We start from the raw sequence: 21,590 nt of genomic DNA on the forward strand, positions 1-21,590 counted from the left end.
CAGATTTTGGAACCAGAGTGGGTGCTGCTGTAATAAAAACCTAAAACATGTGCACTGGCTTTGGGACTGGCCCTGAAAAGTCTGTCAGCAAAGACTTAAATAAACATGAGGAAAGTATTATTGGAATCTGGAAGGAAGGAGACATTTTTATGTAGTGGTGTAGGGAAGTTTAGCCACATGGACGGACACCCATGGTAACCTGGAAAATAGAAAATGGACCCGTGAGCCCTGAGATCTGGCTGAGGAAATTTCCAGGCACAGTGTTGAAAGTGGCACCTGACCTCTTCAGCTGCCTGCGATAAACTGAGAGTTACCAAGATAAGCTAAAGAATAAACAGTTAAATATAAAGGTGACAGGACCTGGCTGAGTTTGAAAACAAAATGGCTTCTCATTCCCCGATGGCAAACCTAAAATCAAGAAATGGCTTCTGGGGGCGCCTGGGTGGCTCAGCTGGGGAAGCTTCCGAGTCTTGGTTTCAGCTCCGGTCATGATCTCATGGTTCCTGAGATCGAGCCCAGTGTGCTATCAGCAGAGAATCTTCTCCTTGGGATTCTCTCTCCCTCTCTCTCTGCCCCTCACCTGCTTGAGCACATGCGTGCTCTCTCTCTCAAAATAAATAAATAAATAAACTTTAAAAAAAAAAGAAGAAGAAGAAAAAGAAAAAAATGGTTTCTTGGTCTGGTTCCAGTAAAGATAGATTTAGCAGATTCCATAGTCTCCCTCCCACTGGTTACATCTAAAAACCCTAAACAGAATACATAAAGCAACTAAGGAGGACCCTGAAGGGAAATCACAGCAGGGGTGTCAGGGAGGGAAATAAACAACCCCAAGAAAGACCAACAGCCTGGTGTGTGTTTCCCTCCACATCTCGGGACAACCTGCAACTCAGAACAGCTTAAGTTGCACAGACAGAAAAAGATCCAAGAGACACCCTTTCTTTCTGATCAAAAGAATAGGGAGGGGAATCCCTGCATGAAAGAGAAGAGAGAGTCAGGAGGGAAAACCTCAGATTTTGTTTCCTTCCAACCTGTCCTGCTTCCATAAGGCACTGGGTTTGGGGGAGGGGATGAGTGTATTTTGCTTGTGGGAGAAGTGTGGGTCATTGTGGCCAGAGCACAGACTGTGGCAGACCATATCACCAAAAGATGACCATAACAGTATTTCCCATCCCACCCGCTCTTTTGGCAGTGTGATCTTATCATCTCCCATTAAGAAGTGGGATCCGTATCTCTTCTCCTTAAATCAAGCCCTATAATTGTGCGAGATAACTACTTTTTGTTGTTTTAGGCCACTAAAGTGGGGGTGGTTTGTTATACGGCACTAGGTAACTGGAAGAGGGACCACAAAACAACTGTCCGGGTTTCTTGTTCATCAGCTCTTGGACTTTCTTCAAGTCTATTGTCCTCTCTCCCACTTGGAGCAGCCAACCCTGCATACTGATGGGCAAATCTTTCCCACCCTGTTGTTTTCACACCAGGGTTTACACTTATCATCTTGATCTTTAGTAGTTAAAACCTTCCTCATCGACTGGGACACTGACCTTAGGAATTGCCTCCAAGATCCACCCTCCAACTTCACCCTTCAGATGTGGGCCCAGCAAAGCAGGAAGGAGGGTCTGTCATGACTTGGGGATACGAAGGCTAGACTGGTCAGAAGTTTAGCAGCCCCTTGTGAAAGTGAGAAAGAGTAATGAGCAAAATCATTGCAATTATCACACTACAGAAATCTAAAGAAATGTTGTAGAAAATACAGAATAAACAGTAAATGGAAGAAAGTCAGAAAAAGAGGGGCACCTGGGTGGCTCAGTCAGTTGAGCGTCCGACTTCAGCTCAGGTCATGATCTCGTGGTTCATGGGTTCGAGCCCCATGTCAGGCTCTGTGCTGACAGCTCAGAGCCTGGAGCCTGCTTCGGATTCTGCGTCTCCCTCTCTTTCTGCCCCTCCCCCGCTCGTGCTCTGTCTCTCTCTGTCTCAAAAATAAATATAAACATTAAAAAGAAAGTCAGAAAAAGAGAAAGGAGGAGATAAAAGGGACATGCCAAGAGCATAGGAAAAATAGACACAGGGTCAGAGAAATAGGGGGGGAAGAGATAAGGATCACGAGGTGAGAGATAGAAAATGAGGATGGAGACCAAGCACAACGTCTGATGCTTGACAGGTATGCTGAAAAGACCCGCTGAAGGCATACAGACGTGTGCGGAGCCCCGAGACAGCCATGGTGTTGTGCAAAAAAATGTACTAGCACTTTACAGCATGTAATCCTTACTTCCCCGAAAAAGTGAACAAAAAGAAAAAAAAAAAAAAGTCCCAGCTGGACTAATGTCTACTGATCTTACATCTTTACTCTCAGAACAGTAACATTCAAGTAGGTTATTTTCTATCCAGAATACAAAACTATGAGCTTTGGGGAGGGGACGTAAAATCTTAAGCGTATTAGAGGGAGAGACTTTATAAGGATGACTCTGTTTTCAACGGCACAGACAAGATTGGTAGAACCTACTGAATGATGGAAGTTGGCTTCCTGACCTCTGTTAGGAAGTTGATCATTTAAGGAATAAAGCATACCATACCATTAAATAAACCATGCTGAGAGAAGATGGAAGTCATAATAGAGGTAGCAAAAAATAACAAAGTAAGCAATATGGTAGAAACCAAAAGTCTATAGAATGTGGCCCCAATTTACAAAAAAGACACCAAACCAAAGACGCATGTTCTTTCCTCTCTATACTCCTTGAATGAGAGGGAATTATTCTGGATCCCCAGAGAAGATAACATAATCTGGCTTTATTTCTGGTAGCCCCCTTTTTTGAGAGGGCTTTTGACCGAACATTCCCACCAGTGTGCTTGGGCAAATGGGTCACAGGTGAGCCGAAATATTGAGTCCCAGATCTCTTGGGGTGGCCATGTGCAGCCCTAGGCATTTATCCCAGCATGCAATATACAAATCTTTTCTATCATTATTTTCTATATGTGTCCAGTGAGGTGAAGAAAGTTGAGAGACAGGGTTGTAGTTGAGTTCACTATTTTATTGGTAAGGCCTTCTTGTAGGTGACTAGTATATGCATAATCTACCCCGATTCCAACCTAGTTAAGGAGAAGGGAAATCCTCCCAGTTAAGGAGAAGTAAATTCAAACTACTTTACTGTCCACTTGGAACCCTCCCTCCAGCCTGGGCTTTAGTCCCAAATTCACGTGGGGAGGAGCAGACTAAGGTCCAGGGGAAGGGTAATAGAGTAAAGGCCCACTGGTCACTGACCGGCTAAGTGACCTTGGGCAAATTACAAATATCATCTAATGAAATCCCTTCGCTGCATCAGTGAGGAAACCTGGACTGGGGTTAAACAGCTCGAAATATCAAAGCTATGGCTAGTGCTAACACTGAGACTAGAACCGCCATTCTCTCCAATGCCCGTATGCGGCTGCTATTGCCCTTGAATCAGACTACTGCCCTACATACCACAAGTAAATCACTTTCGAACGAAAGAAAAGAACACCATGCCCCCTGTCACTAAGAGGAATCAGCAGGGCTGCGGTCCAAGAAGACTGGCTGGCCACCAGGCGGGATGGGCAAAATGGGCAAAGGGCCTTGGCACGCTCATCACATTTAAAGATCAGAGTTCTGCTTTGCTGATTCAGAACCCCCAGAGGTGTTTGCATCATGGGAGGACAGACTCACACCAGCTATCCCCCACGGCCCGAAATATAAACCAGAGCACCAACTTATTACTTTATAAGGAGGAATAGGTCTTCCCAAAGACTATTTACTCCCCCTTCAGCAGCCCCTTCCAATCATCCAGGTCCTTCGGGGCTACCCAGTGAGCGTGAAATCAGAGCACCCAGACTGAGTGCAACCTAAAGCATCCTGCCCACAATAGGGGATCTGTGACTGCCACTCCCTCTCTCCCCTCATCCCACTGCCAGATTCCCCTGTCTAGCTCCTTGCTTGAGAGGGTGTCTTTCAGCCGGCTCTCTCCTATTGACACTCGTCCTTCCCCAGATGGAGCAAACACTAGTCTGACTTCACCCCCTATCTTTTGATACTTCCTCGCCTAGTCCCAGCGGTTAACTTTAATCCCCAAGTTGCGTCTTATTGTTGTCACCCCCATGTACCGGCTGCAGGATCTGCTAAGAGCAATGCCTAGCACCCTGTTTGGGTGCCACCCAGAGAATTCTCATCGACCGTATTTTGGGAAATCACGAAGGTTAACACACGTTATAGTTTCTCGTGTGATATTTTCAGCCCTATGGTACATGGGGCCGATTTTGCTGCACTGAAACACTTTAGCATCATCTCCCCACTTCTTCTCACCCCCCTCCCTTAGTCCACTTTCCTTTCTTCTTCTTCTTCTTCTTTTTTATTCTTTTGGCCACTTTTCTCCTCCATATTTATCCATGGCACTCACGCACAACTATTAGCTATGCTGACAAGTGGCCTCAATTCCTTGTGGAGAACAGCAGAGACGAAATCCTTGCTTTTGCTGCAGAGCTCCGTTGCCGGTTCTTGGCCATGAGACTTCTTGGAGCCTCAGTTTCCTCACCTGCAAAATGGTGACAGTCACTTTTGTCGCCTGTCTTCTTCACAAGGTTGCTGTGAAATTCAAACAAGATAATATAGCTAAAAATACCGTGAAAGCCTTGGCAAGCCGCACAAACGGTAAGGAAAACAGGCAGTAATTTGCAACACAAATAATTAGGCATTCATGTTCATTCATGTAAATGTGGCTTTGTTCCCTTCTTGTATCTAATTAAATCCAGAGAAATGTCAGGTGTAAAATTCTTAGGGGCCAGGATTATATTTTTGCAGGGCCAGAGAAATATGCCCTCAAATGCTTTGGAAATACAATTAATTTGGTTGCCTATGCTTTAGGATTAAAGCTTTATCTGGAATTCTTACGGCTTTTAATCTTTCCAACCATTTTGATGCTAATGGAGGAAAGTTCAGCAGGGATGAATATTCTAAATATATATTACTTTGTTTAATGAGTATCTTCATTAATAGTTATGGCTCGTCACGTGACGGGCTTTTTCGAAAGCGAGAGTAGGCGGATGGCAAGCGAACCCTGGTGCTTGCTTGGAGAAGAAAATTTGGAGACCCAAATAAGTACATTTAATTAGAGATTTCACATGGAATGATGGCGGGATGCAGGCAAATTTCACCCTGCCACAGCGGGGTGTGTGTGTGTGTGTGTGTGTGTGTGTGTGTGTGTGTGTGAGGGTTTTGTCCTGGGGTGTAACATTTCCAAGGCCCTCGTTCACCGGAGCCCGCTTCGCCCCACTGCATAGATGCTTTTGCAGCTGCTGTAAGGTGTAGAGATTTCATTTTCAACACAGAATATTCTAGGGCTCCTCTAATAACCTGCAGCTGTTCGACCACTCGGGGCAAGAGGTTGAATGTTGTGCGTTGTCCCTGGAGCTACTTCAAAACCAAAGCAAAATATTTTCCACTTCCAAGAATCAGTGAAGGGCCACAGATCAGTGGAACTTTAAATATTTCTCCAGTGAAGCCCCAGACCTATAGGGTCAGTTCTGAAGGTGGGAAGGAAGGGACCACAAGTTAGTAGAATTACTCTTAAAAAAAAAAGCTGTTCTTGAGATGACAAGGCTCTCCATTTAGAACAGCCTTCAGCCCTCTCTCTGAATCAGGAAACACCTACAAGCAGGGGAGTACAAAGCCCCCGTTCCCTCCAGGCAAAGTGAGGGGGAAAGGTTTGTGGATTTTTCTGTGCTGTTATCCAACCGTCAACATCTGGAAGCGAATGACTGCTGCTGAACAAGTGGCACACGTAGAGGGTAGACGGTGAATTCTTAGCTGAATGAATGAATTGGTGAACACCATACATTTAATGACATTGTAACTTTAAGGAGGATTTCCTTTATAAAACTCCATCTGTCTGAGTTTGAGTTTTTCCTTCAAATTCTAAAGATACATGAGTGCAAGGTTGTCACATCTCTCAGGGAGGGGCCTCCATAGATGGGGGGGAGGGAGGGAGGGTGTACCTGCTTGGCAAGCCAGATTGGCTGAACCAAACATGACTTGACAAGCTAGATTAGTGGAACCAATGGGATGAGAGAGGCCCCACCAGATATCCCTGGTATCCTCTGTCCTTTTCTATCCACGCATTTTAGGAGCAGCCATTAGACCCTGGATTACTGCTAGGCTAACATTTTTTTTCTCTTCCAGTTGTTCAAGATTGACCACACTAGCGTTGGTTACATTCCAAATACATGCACCAGATACCTATAACACTAAGTGTTACCTATAACACTAAGTGTTACCTATAACACTAAGTGTTTAGTTATGTTCTGGAGGAATATTGGGGTGTGCTTGCTTCGGCAGCGCATACCCTGAAATAAGAATATTGGGGTCATGGTTATAGATTCTAGAATTAGGAAAAGAAATAACGGGTATGGTTGCCATTGTCTTCTGGTATCTAGTCAACCCCTCTGTCTTGCTTTTGTTTCTGTCATAAAAATAGAATAGAAACAAAATACCAAGGTCTTGTTTTTGCCCCTGGAGAGTAGTATTTATCCATTTAATTTTTCTCCTCCCAGGTGAGACCCAGGTGGCAAGGGGCAACTTTCAGAAAAATACTTACTTTCCACCGAACCAAGATGTCCTTGACCGAGGTGACCCTTGGGGCCTCGGACGCCAGGTTACAAGAGAATATTTGGTGCACAGAAATGCTACAGCTGACTCCGCCTCTCTCCTCGTCCCAAAACCTCAGGCCCTTATTCAGAAGAAGAGACCCTGGGGTTTGTCATGTTGTAATGTTCACAGGAAACCAGATGTGGGTCTGATAAAGCCAACCTTGCTGGATTTTCTCAGCAAGAAAGTGAGCGCAGTGAGTGCTAGCTAGTGCATCCGTGTTCCCTCAGTGCCACCCAGCCTGCAGACACGGTGGTGGGAGAGCCTGCAGTGTCTCCCAGAGCTGGATACCGGGGTCCCAAGAGCAAATGTCTTATCTCAGAGCTGTGACTCAGAGGCACGTGTAGAGGGTCTTCGTCTTGCTGCATTTGCCCAAGAGCTGAAGAGCCTTTTACAGTAGAGTCCTTCAACCATAAAAGGAGTGACAGTTGGGGATCCTTGCAAGGCACACTAAGTGGATACAGAGAAGAAGGGCAATGGAGCAGGGAAAAGGGCACATTCCTCCGTCTACTCCCCTGCTCTGTACCTAACCTCATAGCCTCACCCAGATCACAGGCCACCACACTCTTTGGTCTCCTGCTTAACGATACCTTTGTTACGCTGAACGGTTGATCCAACCTGGAACCGCTTGCCTTTTCTTCTCTCTGCCCCTCTGACGCCTCTGAGCTGCTTTCTCGTGTGATCACTATGGTACAGATGGAACCCAACCACGTTGCGGTGCCTCTCTTTTCAGCTTCTTTTCATTACAGACTTTTTCCTCCTAACACATTTGAGGGTGCGGTGCACAAACATACATGTGAAATTCTTGTTGGTCGGAATCGAGAAGGAGGAAGCATCAAAGATGTCCCAGTTTTGAATATGCGGCCATCAGCAGAGCCTGCAGGGGGCCTCGACCAAAAAAAGTGAGCCTCTGTGCATTCCAGCCTGTGCGTTCCATCACCTTCGTAGTCCCTTCTTCCCGTCACTCCTGTGAGCTCAGACTGATGACCAGTCCTTAAAGACCATCCTTGAGCGAAACTGAGATACTAAGGTACAGTTTTTAAGTGTGGACTTTCCTATTCAGGACCTCCCAAGTCATTCCTGTCCCACCCCACTCGGGGGAGTGCGGATAGATGCGCTTACTAAAACGGTGAGGCAAGTGCCCACAGCTGGCCGAGCTGAGCTGTTTCTGAAGCTCCGAGCAGCTATGACTCACGCCTCCTACAGTCCGTTAACTTCTCACTCTGACTCCTACAAACCCACTTATTTTCAAATTTGCTCAATAACTGTGACATTCAAAGGCAACCTGCTCCATGCACAAGATACTGAGAAAACACACAGTGAGAGCTGAAGGTCCACAGGAGAAATGATGACCACGGAACGAGGACTGTTTTCTTGGACTGTGGGTAGTGCGATATAGCAGCTAATAAGATACAGCAGCAAGTTTTAGGACATGCGCCGTCCTGCCCAATTAAGGGAATGCAATCATCCTAACTGGTGATTTTCAGGAAGTCACTCCAGATTTTAATTGAATTTGCAGGCTCCTGCACGATGAGGAACGTAATACTCTGGTGTCCAAGGCAGACTGAGCGGGTAAGAATGAGCGAAAATGGTTTTGGGCCACAAAACAGTGATGTTCAAACATATTCTCCCCGTGACACTTCCAGGACCTGTTGCCAAAGTCACGAAAGGAAAGTTCAAAAAAAAAAAAAAATTCAGAGAAGGTTCTAGTCTTTCTGGCATGGCTCCAACTGCCAGGGCAATAAAAAATACAACGAATGCATAAAGCAGATTTGCAGCTGCCCTGAAGAGACGCTTTGGGGAAGAAATGACAAAAAGAAATCACCCGTTTCGTGCAGAGTCACCAAGTAGTCACCGAGCTGCTTCAACTCCTCCCGTCCTTCCAGGTGATACCATGAATTTAAAGGGGTCTTAGTTATACATCCATTTCTGAGTTGCATCCCACACCTGCCTATATGTAATCGGAGTCCAGGGACTGCAAAAACCTCCAATACTTTGCAAAAAGGAAATATTTAACAGATTCATTCAACAAGTGTTGAATGCCTACCATGTGTTGAGTGCCTACCATGTTTCAGCACAAAGACGCAAGGAGTTATGCTAACAATAGTTGGTGTGGGTACCAGCCCCATAGAATTAACCATTGAACGATTCGTGGGAACCCCAAAGATACATATTCAACACGAACCCACGTTAAAATTGTAACTCATTGTCTACGTTGTGGATTTTTTTTTTTTTATTTATGTCTTTGCATTAGAAGTTAGATCAACACGGACCACAGCCTTTCACTTCATGCTGAGGTCTGGGTGCCGACATGCGACTCTCACCAGAAGGAGCACGGGATGTCTGTCAGAGCAACTCCTTCACCTCATATTTAAACCTGACCTCATTGTCTTCCCTCCAAATCTGTATGGCAGCTGGTGGCAGTCCATCACCCAAATCCAAACCTGTGAATCACTCTTCGCTCCCTCTGGTCCCTCACTTCCAAGCCCCAATCAGTGATTACATCACATTACTTCAACCTTTTAAGCAAGACTCAAAAGCCATACTTGATTTCTTCTGTAGACATCATACCAGGTATTCGTGGATGGGCACCGTTATTACCACCCCAATTTATAGATGAACAAACAGAACTGAAGACGTTAAATAAGTTGCCCAAGGTCGCACCATAGTGCACGGCAAAGCCAATATTCAAGCTCAAGTCTCTCCCATTCCGAAGACCAGGAGTCATAAGCCCTGTGTCTCTAATTTAGCAATCACTGCCCTGGTTTAAGCTTCATCTCTTCTTCTGACCTCTTTCTGTCTCTCTGCCTTCACTCTCTTCTTTCCCCAGTTCCTTTTTCACCTTCATTATATATATATTTTTAATGTTTATTTTTGACAGAGAGAGAGAGAGAGAGAGACAGAGACAGAGCATGAGTGGGGGGAGGGGCAGAGAGAAGGAGACACAGAATCTGAAGCAGGCGCCAGGCTCTGAGCCATCAGCCCAGAGCCTGACGCGGGGCTCGAACTCACGGACCGTGAGATCGTGACCTGAGCCGAAGTTGGACGCTCAACCGACTGAGCCACCCAGGTGCCCCTCTTTTTTATCCTTTATCTGTAGTGATTTCCCCTTTCATTCCTAACATTGCTCCTTTGTATGTTTGTTGTATTTCTTCTTCTTCATCAGTCCAGCTAGAGGTTTTATCAATTTTGTGGATTTTTTTCAAAGAAACAGTTTTTTGTTTTATCTATTTTCTCTATTCCCCTCCCCCACCCTGTTTTCTAGTACATTGATTTTTGCTCTTATTTTTGTTGTTTTTTTCTTCTGCTTGGTTTGGACATAATTTGTTCTTGTCTTTTAGGTTTTATCTTAGGGTGAAAGCTTAGGTGAATAATTTGAGAACTTCCTTCCCAAAATAAGCTTTTAGTGCCATAAATTTCCCTGTAAGCGCTGCTTTCCCTGCATCATAGAAATTTGATATGTATGTCATATAAATCCATTCATATTATCATTTTGTTATGATTTTAATTGATTAAATTACAATTTTTCCTCCTTTCCCTTGTGATTTCTTCTTTAACATAGGTTATTTAGACAGGTGTTGATTAATATTTTTCTGTTATTGATTCATAGCTTAATTTTAGGTGATAAGAAAACTTACCTTGTAAGAATTTCTGCATTCCATGCTTTTCTCCTCAAAAGTACACTCTAGGGTGACTGGGTGGCTCAGTCGGCTAAGTGTCTGACTTCGGCTCAGGTCATGATCTTATGGTTTGTGAGTTCGAGCCCTGCGTCGGGTTCTGTGTTGACAGCTCAGAGCCTAGAGCTGCTTTGGATTCTGTGTCTCCCTCTCTCTCTGCCCCTCCCCCAGTAGCAATCTGTCTGTCTGTCTCTCTCAAAAATAAACATTAAAAAAAAGTACACTCTAAATGAAGAATATCTCTCCACATTGCTGTGGAGTGATCCCCAGAATACAGTGTGAAAAAAAACAAGGTAGAAATACAACTTTCTTTTTATCTTAATACCTTTATTTTACCTTAATACCTTTTACCTTAATACCTTTAAAAAAAAAAAAACATATACATCACAGTGAGACACAGAATCCGAAAGTAGGCTCCAGGCTCCAAGTTGTCAGCACAGAGCCCAGAGTGGGGCTCAAACTCATGAACCGTGAGATCATGATCTCAGCCAAAGCCGGACGATTAACTGACTGAGCCACCCAGCTGCCCCCAACTTGTATATGTTTTTAAGTGGAAGGATAAACCACAAAATTAATAAACAAAATGATTCCCTATAGAATGGATTGAGGGAACCACTTAGACGTGAAGGATAGAAATTAGAGTTTTTCAAATACGACTTGTTTTGTAGATTTTACTTCAGAAGCATGATTATAAAACAAGATTGAATTCGAGTAAGAGGAAAAAAAGAAAATTCTTAAAATGAAAAATAATATGATCACAAAATCGTACGGACCTTTAAAATGGTGTTTCCACAATGCTTTGTATTTGCTTATAAAAAGAAACAAGGGCTCCCTTTAAACCTTCTTAAAAGAAGTATTGTGCCTCAACTTGATCAACTAGTTTTTGTCTAGGAGCTGGAGTATAAAAAGGGAAATATAAACCCTAAATCTTATGTATATATCTTGTGAATGTTTGTTTATATTTTTGAGAGAGAGAGAGAGAGAGAGAGAGAGCAAGTTGGGAGAAGGCAGAGAGACAGGGAGACACAGAATCCAAAGCAGGCTCCAGGCTCTGAGCTGTCAGCACAGAGCCTGACACGGGGCTTGAACTCACGAGCCGAAGTGTGAGATCATGACCTGAGCCAAAGTCAGATGCTCAACTGACTGAGCTACCCAGGTGCCCCTAAACCCTAAATCTTAAAGAAGACATTTTGTAATGAGAAATACCTATTCGCTTATCCTTCTCGAGTAAAAATTGTAAATTTTTATTTTTTGTAAAGAAAGGAAGTCTAACTATATCATTTCTCTACTAAGAACCCTCAAGCACTCCCCGCTGCTGACTTCAATCAGTGTGATACACATGCCCTTGGTGGTATATGAGATGACTAAGTCACCCGTGGATAAATATTTTCTAAATTTTTACCATGTATTGTAAAGTGTCCTAGAAAAATAAAACTAGCATGGCAAAACTGATTTCAGGGACACTACACTAAGCAAGATAAGGAAAAAGTGAGCTGATGTTAATAGTTAATAGATACCGTTACAGAGACAACATGGCTAAAAATGTGAAAAGGTTGGGGGAAAAAAGAAGACGTCTTGGAAATGGTGGTTGACAAGATGAAATTCAAGTTTTTCCACGTGGCACACGGGTGCTTATCTCCAACCTCATTTCTTGCCAGTTCTTGCCCAGCATTTTATGCCTCAGTAACAAACACCAAATATCAGTGGTTTTCCACTCCCCAAACGGTGTCTGGCCTTCCCATGCCTCTCCTTTTCTTCTCACCCGCCCTCCCAGATTAGCCTTTCAAACAGCTTTCAGGCAGATTGTACATCTATACTTCTGTTACAACTGCACCTACCCGCAGTGTGCGGTAATGAGGTCTTTGTATGTTTTTAACCCACAGGATTATGAGCTCCTGAGGGCAAGGATTGTTTTATTCACCTTTGTATCCCCAGTGCCAGCACAGTGATTAACTCAAAATTGTCTTGCATAAAACCTAGAGTCAGCATGGAATATGCTTAGTCATAAAATGGCAGCGTTTTTATTGAATTTCTCCTACATGGAAGGCAGGGTAACAGACCCTTTAGGTGGCTTATAATGATCTCATTTAATCTTCACAATGCTTTTATGAGTCAGGAATTATTCTCTATCTTACAGATGGGAAATTTGAGGCTCAGAGTAGCAGCAATATAGCATGAAGGTTAGAAGAATAGGGTCCAAGGGGCACCTGGGGGGGCTCAGTTGGTTAACAATGACCTTTAAAAAGCCTACACACAGATCCATTCAATAGCTCTGAATGGGTTAGTCAGCCTCTCTAAACCCGGGTTTCCTCTACTGTGAAATGGAATAATAATAACAATATCTACCTCTCAGGGTTGTTTTCAGGGTTAAGTGAGATGGTGTTGATAAGGCAGCTTGGACAGTGCATATACACATATATTAAACTTATATATATATATATATATATATATATATATATATATATATCACATTTCAAAATGTGTATCTATCTCTATATATCATAATAATTATGCCATAATATAAAAAAGACTTGTGTGGCTTGATGGTCTGCCTCAATAATAGAAGATGTAAATGAATTACATCCACAAATAATTTAAAAGCAACTTAAAATCTTTGTATCACCTTTGAAAATGCCATAGAGGATTTCATCCATAACACATAATAAAATGTCTGTAATATCCTCCACATCTAGCATGAATCTGCCCCAAACCCTGCTGATCAAAGCGTGTAACTACCTCCAATCTTTGTCTCCCTACGTCTTAACCTTTCCCCCCTCCACCCCCCCAACCCCCCCACCCCCTGCCAAAGAAAACAAAACAAAACTCTCTCTTCAAACACAGCCTGTGCTGGCTCTTTTTCTTTCCATCTCTCTCATTTCCCCTGCCAAATCCATTCTTCCCCCCCAAGTAACTTGCTGCCCTTTCCACTGTAAATCAGTTTTGCTGTGAACCTAAAACGGTTCTAAAAAAAATCAAGTCTATATTTTTAAAAAGTCCTCAGAACTTTCTCAGTTCTGAGTGGTCTGGCGTGGTCTGGGCAAAACTGGCTGTGTGGTTCAGTAGAGGAAGCAAATAATAATGGCTAGCCTTTTTTGGACCTCCCCCACCCCTTAATTTTACCCTGATCTGTCAGGTAGGGTCCAGTTACCAAGATGGCAAGGACAGGCTTTACCCTCATTGGGCAGGAGAGGAGACCCTATAAATATGTTACCTTTTCTTTCCATGTGTCATTAAGTTACCCTCCCCAAATCGCATGCTTAGTAATGGAGGAGGTAGCGTTTCTCTCGGACTCCAAAGCCCACGGTCTTTGCAAACCCCACGAGGATAAGATACTAGATTATTAAAAGCAGAGTTGTCTCAAACAACAGCAATGGAGCACAGACCAGCGGCTGAAATTTTGTTCAGTATCTTGACTGTGATAGTGGTTACATAAATGTATATGTGCTAAAACTCATTGAACGTATTCCCCCCAGAAAGTCCATTTCACTCTGAGATGATTGAAGAAGAGGAGGAGGAGGAGGAGGATGGGGAGGAGGGAGAGGAGGACAGGGGAGGAGGGGGAGGGGGAGGAGACAAGACAAAGTTGTTTCAACACTTAGATAATTTCTCCCAACCAACGTGAATAAAATTGAAACCAACCCCAAAATCAGAAAGTGAAAAGTCTAGGCTGTCTCTCCTCTCGAGGAGAGTCATACGGAGGATCAAGTTGTGACAAACAAAGGCTCCTGTTACCTTCCACTTCCCTACTGAGATCTGCGCCCCTTGCCTGATCCTCCCCTGCAAGCCTGGGTGCAAGGCGCCCATGGGCTCACGCTGCCCTCCTCCCAAGTGCACAGGACCTGCTACGGGCAACGTCCAGACCCACCGCCTTGCGATTCCTGCCCTGGGCAGCTGTGCCCATTCTACAACTAGAGCCCCGATCCATTTATCAAAACTCATTTCCTGGACGTGAGGTTTTGCCTACAGCTCACTGCCATAGCAGGAAGATCTGCCGTACTCACCAAATGGACCCAAGAATGATGGGATGGGATCGAAGTATCAGACAGGGGTAGACAGATAATGGGGAGATTTGGAGCAGGGAGGCTTTCACAACATTCCACTCAATCCTTGTAGGTCCTGCCCATTCTGGCCTTAAAATATAAACAAGCCACCGCAGAAAGATGTTGTTCCTTTTCTTAAAAGTCTTCAGAATAGTGAGGGAGGCTGTATGTGGGGGACGTGTGTGTGGGGGGGGAGGGAAAGGTCTATGAGAACTCTCTATACCTTCTGCTCAATTTTGCTGTGAACATGAAAATGCTCTAAAAAATAAAGCCTATAGGGGCACCTGGGTGGCTCAGTCAGTTGAGCGTCCGACTTCAGCTCAGGTCATGATCTCACGGTTCGTGGGTTCGAGCCCCACATCGGGCTCTGTGCTGACAGCTCGGAGCCCGCAGCCTGTTTCGGATTCTGTCCCCGGCTCTCTCTGCCCCTCCCCTGCCTGTGCTCTGTCTCTCTGTCTCTAAAATAAATAAACATTTAAAAAATAAATAAATAAAGCCTATAAAAAAAAGAAGTCTTTAGAGCCTTCTCAGTATCTGTGCTGTGTTGCAATTCTTCAGCCAGCCTGAGGAAAACTGACTTTATTATCAGTAGAGTAATAATAAAACGGTAACAGCTAGGATTTTCGGAACTTTTATCGTATGACAAGCTCTGAGTGTTTCACATGTATTTTCTTGTTTGATTCTCTAACAATCCTAAGAGGTAGATACTATTTTTGTTAAATATCTATTCATGTTAAGAATGAGTTTTGGGAGACAGAGAGAGACAGAGCATGGGTAGGGGAGGGGCAGAGAGAGAGAGAGGGAGACACAGAATCCGAAGCAGGCTCCAGGCTCCCCGGCGGTCAGCATAGAGCCGGATGCAGGGCTTGAACCCACAGACCGTCAGGAGCCACGTGCTGTGGCAGATATGGAAATGTGCCACCCAGGCGCCTGGTGGTGTGGCTCACCCGTTGGCGGGGGGGGGGGGAGGGCGGGCGGAGCAGAGTAGTCAGCCTTCTGCTGTCACAGATGTAGGTCGGCCTGGCCATTTCAGCTCAGTGAAGGACACCGACAGTCCAGAGTTCCCTGCAGGGGTGGTGACTGGGGCTGCATCAGACCCGCGTCCCATTCCTACCCCTTCCTCCACCCAGGCCTGCTTCTGCGGAGCTTTCATAAGTCCTGATCCTCAGTAAACATCCTGTACCCCAAAGTCTATATCAGCGTCGTTTCAGGAGGACTCAACTTACAACAGTGGCCAGAGGTCACTCGGCAGTTAAGTGACGCCGTGAGTCACACCCTGACAGTCTGATGCTCTTAAGCACTGTGATGTGCTGCTTCTGAATGTGAAAACAAACAGAACGTCGATAGCAATGGTTGAAACCCTTACCTGGAATATCGGAAGCTTTGTTTTTAATTCTTTATAATGGCTTTATTGAGATATAATGCACATAACATACAATTCACCTTTTTCTAGTATACACAAAGTATTTTTAGTATATTCACAAAGCTGTGCAACCATCACCACCGTCTAATTCCAAACATTTCATCACCCCAAAAAGAAACCCTGTACCCATGAGCAATCTCTCCCCATTTTCTTTATTTGGTTCCCCTAAACAAGGATTTATGTAGTTAACCTGTTTTTGTGGGTTGGATATCTGTTTACTATCATCAAAGGTACATACTTTCCTAATTTGACTCTCTCTTAAAGTATCAAAGCCATAAACATGTTAAAATTTTGTTCTACAGTCTCACTCCTGGGAATTTATTCTTTTAAAAAATTATAAAAGATGGGGGAGGGGAATCAAATGTTTTGCTGCCGTGTAGTTTATACAACAACAACAACAAACTGGAAACAACTTTGTCCATCCTGGAGATTGGTGAACTAAATCGCGGCACTTTTAACAAAATGGAATATTATGCATCCACTGAAGACCGAACAGCAACAAGGAAAATGTCTGGTATAATAACCATAGAGGCAGAATGCAAAATTATTATCTACAACTATGTAAAATATGTACATATGGATAAAGATCAAAAGGAAATGGGGAAAAATGAAACAGTTGCTACAACAGGATGTTGGCACTGTGAATTATTTTTATTCTTCTGAGTTCCTTTATTATGTCAACATGTGGCCCCTACAATAAATTAGAGTTGGAGGGAAATATGCATGTATCCACTCTTGCCAGTGAAACTGTTCAGAGAGGGGGAGGTGGCTCAACATACAATTCTCATTAAGAGCAAAGACTTTGGAGTTGCACGGACTTGGATTTTAATCCTGGCTCTGATACTTCTGAGATGTGACTTGAGACCCTGACCTAAGCTCTGCAAGCCTCATTGTCCACAACTGTTAACAGAGGATAATGCTATCTACTTCATAGGGCCATTGTGAGGTATCGGTGACTACTACTTAATAAATGGAAGATACTGCTAGTTTTTGCTCCATTAGTAATGGTGGGGAGACTGATGGTTGTGGGGCTCGCAAAGGAACAGGGAGTAGGGGGTAGAGGTTTTAGTTCATGAAAATACTACTAACACTGCAAACCTCGAATGGCATAGGCAGAGGACCTTCCATCATCCCTATCAGTTGATTACTCCAAACTAAGCTAAGTGAACGTGGCTTCAAGGGAGAGCTGGGGTTGCAGGCATCATTCTTTCTTAGCTGGGGACACCTAGAAATCTGTACCTATAAAATACTCATCAGTGTGCTGGTTGAAAACTTCATCAAAGAAAGTCAAGTACTGCTGAATTTGTGGGACTCATTTAACAATGACTACAAAGACCTCCCAACTATTCTCATTGTTGTATTTGTTGACATAAGCATCATCAATAACAAAGAGCCACTGTGGCATGTTAAGCAAGTCCTATCCTATCCGTCTTTGTCTGGTACGGAGGCCTGTGTCTCCCTTGTACACAGGACACAAGCCCAGCCTGTCCTGCCCACTCAAGGACTCAGTTCCTCTTTTTTATGCTTCCATGTGTCCTCTTCTCTCATCCACATATAAACCTGCTGTAGCATATCCCACCTTAATAAAAAACAAAAATCCAGGGCACCTGGGTGGCTCAGTGGGTTAAGCATCTGACTCTTGATTTCAGCTCAGGCCGTGATCTCAAGGTTCATGAGATCGAGCCCCAAATCGGGCTCTGTGCTGACAGTGTGGAGCTTGCTTGGGATTCTCTCTCTCTCTCCCTCTCCTGCCTCTCCCCTGTTCTCCTTCTCAAAATGAAAAATAAAAATAAAATAAAAAAATAAAAACCCTCACTTTATCCCATAATCCCTTCTAGATAAGGCCCATTTCTCTGCTTCCCTTTACAGCAAAACTCCTAGAAAGAGAACAGAGGAATTCCTAAAATTACTAAAGCTGAGTGACAGGAATATGGTATGTTATTCTTGCCACTTTTTTTAACTAAAAAAGTGTGTTGAGCTACAATTGAAACACAGCAAATTGTATATTTATCATATGTGCAGTTTAACAATGTGCAATTGGGGCGCCTGGGTGGCTTGGTCGGTTGAGCGTCCGACTTCGGCTCAGGTCATGATCTCGCAGTCTGTGAGTTCGAGCCCCACGTCGGGCTCTGTGCTGACAGCTCAGAGCCTGGACCCTGTTTCAGATTCTGTGTCTTCCTCTCTCTCTGCCCCTCCCCCACTCATGCCCTGTCTCTCTCTCTGTCAAAAATAAATAAACATTAAAAAAAAAAATTAAAAAAAACAAAAACAATGTGCAATTATTTCATAGTATACAACCATTATGCATTTATATGTGCAATTTAATAATAATATACGCGTTTACACGGATTGTTCATTGTTGTTATATACAAACAAAATTATTTTTTTATATATTGGTCTTGTAGCCTACAACCTTTAGAAATTTTTTGTAGATTCCAAGGGATTTTCTACATAGACCAAAGGTTGGGAAAAAATGGCCCGTGGGCCAAATGTGGTCTGATGCTTGATTTTTAGGTAAAGTTTTTCTGGAACACAGACACATTCATTGGCTATATATTGTCTATGGCTGGTTTTGCATTACAATGGCAAGGTTGAATGGTTACAACAAAGACCAGATAAGCATATCATTTGCAAATAAAGACAGTTTTGTTTGTATAACTAACTTTTAGCACAGTGCTGAACAAAAGTGATGAAAACATTCTTGTCCTGTTCTCGATCTTAGAGGAAAAGCCTTTATTGTATCACTAGTAAGTATGATGTTAATATAGATTTTTTGTAAAGGTTCCTCTACTACTGGTTTCCTGAGAGTTTTTTAACATGAATGGATGTGGGATTTTGTCAAATGCTTTTTCTACTTCTATTAAGACTGTCACAGTTTTAAAAAGTTGTTGGTTTTGTTTTTTTTTTTAACATAGTGAATTACCTCAAGGAATTTCAAATGCTAAACCAATCTGGCATTCCTAATAAACCCCAGTTGGTCACGACGTCTTATTGTTTTGGATGCAATTTGCTGAAGTTTGAATTGGAATTTTTTCATTTACATTCACAAGGGATATTGATCTGGAGTTTTCTTTACCTATAATGTCTTTAGTTTGGGTGTCAGGGTAATGCTGGCTGAAAACCAATTCCGCCTTTCCAACGTTCGGAAGGCATTTGTGTAGAGTAGTATTATCTCTTTCTTAAATGTTTGGTAAAACTCACTGATGAAGTCATGTGGACTCGAAGTTTTCTTCATGAAAAGGTTTCAGTCACAAATTAAATTCTTTAGTACAAAAAGAGCAATTAGGATATCTCTTTCTGACTGGGCTTTTGTAATTTGTTGTGTCCCTTTCATCTAACTTGTTGGATTTACTGGCATAAAACTGTTCATGATGTTCCTCATCATACTTTTAATATCAGTAGAAAATGTAGCGATGCTAACCCTGATGTTGATAATTCGCATCATCTATTTTTTTTTCCTGATCTTTCTAGCTAAAAATACATCAATTTTATTGGTGTTTTCATTGACTTCCTCTATCGCTTTTTTTCTATTTTATTGATTTGTGCTATAATTTTTTTTTAATTCAACTTACTTTAGTTTTAATTTGCTCTTCTTTTTCTAGTGTCTTAAAGTGGAAGCTGAGGTTAATAACTTAAGATCTTCCTTCTTTTCTTATATAGTCATTTAATTCAATAAATTTCTTTTTACATATTATTTCAGGGTAATCCAGTGCATTTTATATGATGCCTTTTTAGTTTTATTTCTTTAATTTAAAAAAAAAATTTTTTAAATGTTCATTCATTTTTGAGAGAGAGAGAGAGACGGAGACAGAATCCCAAGCAGGCTCCAGGCTTCAAGCTGTCAGCACAGAGCCCGACGTGGGGGCTCGAACCCACAAGCTGTTAGAGCACGACCTGACCCAAAGTCGAACACTTAACAGACTGAGCCACCAAGCGCCCCCATTTTTATTTCTTTTAAAATACTTTTTCACTTTCCTTTTGATTTATTCTTTAACCATTTGTTATTTAGATTACAAATATTTGAGGATTTTCCAGTGATCTTTCTGTCATTGATTTCTAACTTAATTTTATGGTAGTCAGAGAACTACTTTGTATGAACTGAATCTTTTAGAATTTATTTGGAATTATTTAATGGACAAGAATATTGCCCATGTTGGTATATGTTCCATGTACATTTTAGAAGTATGTGTATTGTATCATATTTAGGTTAAATATTTTATGACTGTCAAGTAGGTTAATTTGATTGATAGTGTTTATTTTTGGGACAGAGAGAGACAGAGCATGAACGGGGGAGGGGCAGAGAGAGAGGGAGACACAGAATCGGAAACAGGCTCCAGGCTCCGAGCCATCAGCCCAGAGCCTGACGCGGGGCTCGAACGCATGGACCGCGAGATCGTGACCTGGCTGAAGTCGGACGCTTTAACCGACTGTGCCACCCCAGGCGCCCCAATAGTGTTCAAATCACATATTATCTTAGTGCTTTGTCTTGATGAATGCCTTCCTGACAAATTATAAATTTATCATTATGGAATTACATTTTTATCTATGGTAACATCCTTTGCTCTGAAGTTTACTTTACCTGATATTAATACAGCCATACTTTCTTTTGATTAGGATTAACATGGTAAATATTTTTTCATTATTTTATTGTTAATCTATTTATATCTTTGCATTTGAAATGTGATTCTTGTAGGTAACATATAATTAAGTCCAAATTAGCATGCCCCCAAACAAATTCTAACTTGATTACTTATATGGTTATGTTCATATTTATCATTTTTCTGTGTTTTCAATTTGTCCCATCAGTTTTTCCCCTTTTTCTTTTATTTCAGCCTTCTTTTAATTTTATTAAGTATTTTCTATGATTTAATTTGATCTGCTTTGTTAGTTTATTAGATATAACTATTTTATTATTTTTGTGGTTGCTTTGGACATCTGAACTTACCACAGTCTGTCTTCAAGTGATATACCATCTTATATATAAGAATCTAAAAATAACACACTTCCGGGTGCCTGGGTGGCTAGTCAGTTAGGCAGCCAACTTCAACTCAGGTCATGATCTCATGGTCTGTGGGTTCGAGCCCTGTGTCTGGCTCTGTGTTGACAGCTCAGAGCCTGGAGCCTGCTTCTGATTCTGTGTCTCCCTCTCCCTCTGCCCCTTCTCTGCTTGCTCTCTGTCTCTTTCTCAAATAATAAACATTACAAAAATTTTTTAAATAACATACTTCCATTTCTCCCCTCCTAACCTTTCTGCTATAATTATCACAGTTTAGTTTTATACATGTTATAGCCCTATATTACAGTTATTTTTGTTAACAGTCAGCTATTTTTTAACAAGGTTTAAATACTTTTAAAAATCTTACATATTTACCCATGTAGTTCCCTTGTCTGGTGCTTTTCCTGGCTTTGCTTACATCCACCTTTCCAACTGGTGTCATTCATCTTCCTTCTCTTCGAAGGGCTACCCCTACTATTTCTTGTGATATGAGTCTGCTGGTGATGATTCTTTCAGCTTTTGCACATCCGAAAAAAATCCTTTGTCACACTTTCATATTTCAAAGATAGATTTGCCAGGAACAGAATTCCAGGCAATCTTAAAAAAATTTTTTTTGCGGGGTGGGTGGGGGGGCGCCTGGGTGGCTCAGTCCGTTAAGCATCTGACTTCACCTCAGGTCATGATCTTGCAGTTCGTGGGTTCAAGCCCCACGGCGGGCTCTGTGCTGACAGCTCGGAGCCCGGAGCCTGCTTCGGATTCTGTGTCTCCCTTTCTTTCTGCTCCTCCCCCGCCCTCTCTCCCTCTCTCA

General features: G+C 42.7%; 1 long non-coding RNA gene across 1 annotated transcript; it reads right to left on the reverse strand.

Moving 5' to 3' along the window:
* Positions 1–3,011: 3,011 nt before the first annotated feature.
* LOC109499381 lies at positions 3,012–7,932 on the reverse strand. Its single transcript, XR_002156658.3, has 2 exons — positions 7,237–7,932; positions 3,012–4,588 (listed from the first exon to the last, which is right to left on the reverse strand). It is a non-coding gene; the product is annotated as an uncharacterized LOC109499381 (long non-coding RNA).
* Positions 7,933–21,590: the final 13,658 nt, after the last annotated feature.

The sequence above is a fragment of the Felis catus genome, chromosome B1 (assembly GCF_018350175.1).
Source record: "Felis catus isolate Fca126 chromosome B1, F.catus_Fca126_mat1.0, whole genome shotgun sequence".
Taxonomy (NCBI): domain Eukaryota; kingdom Metazoa; phylum Chordata; class Mammalia; order Carnivora; family Felidae; genus Felis; species Felis catus.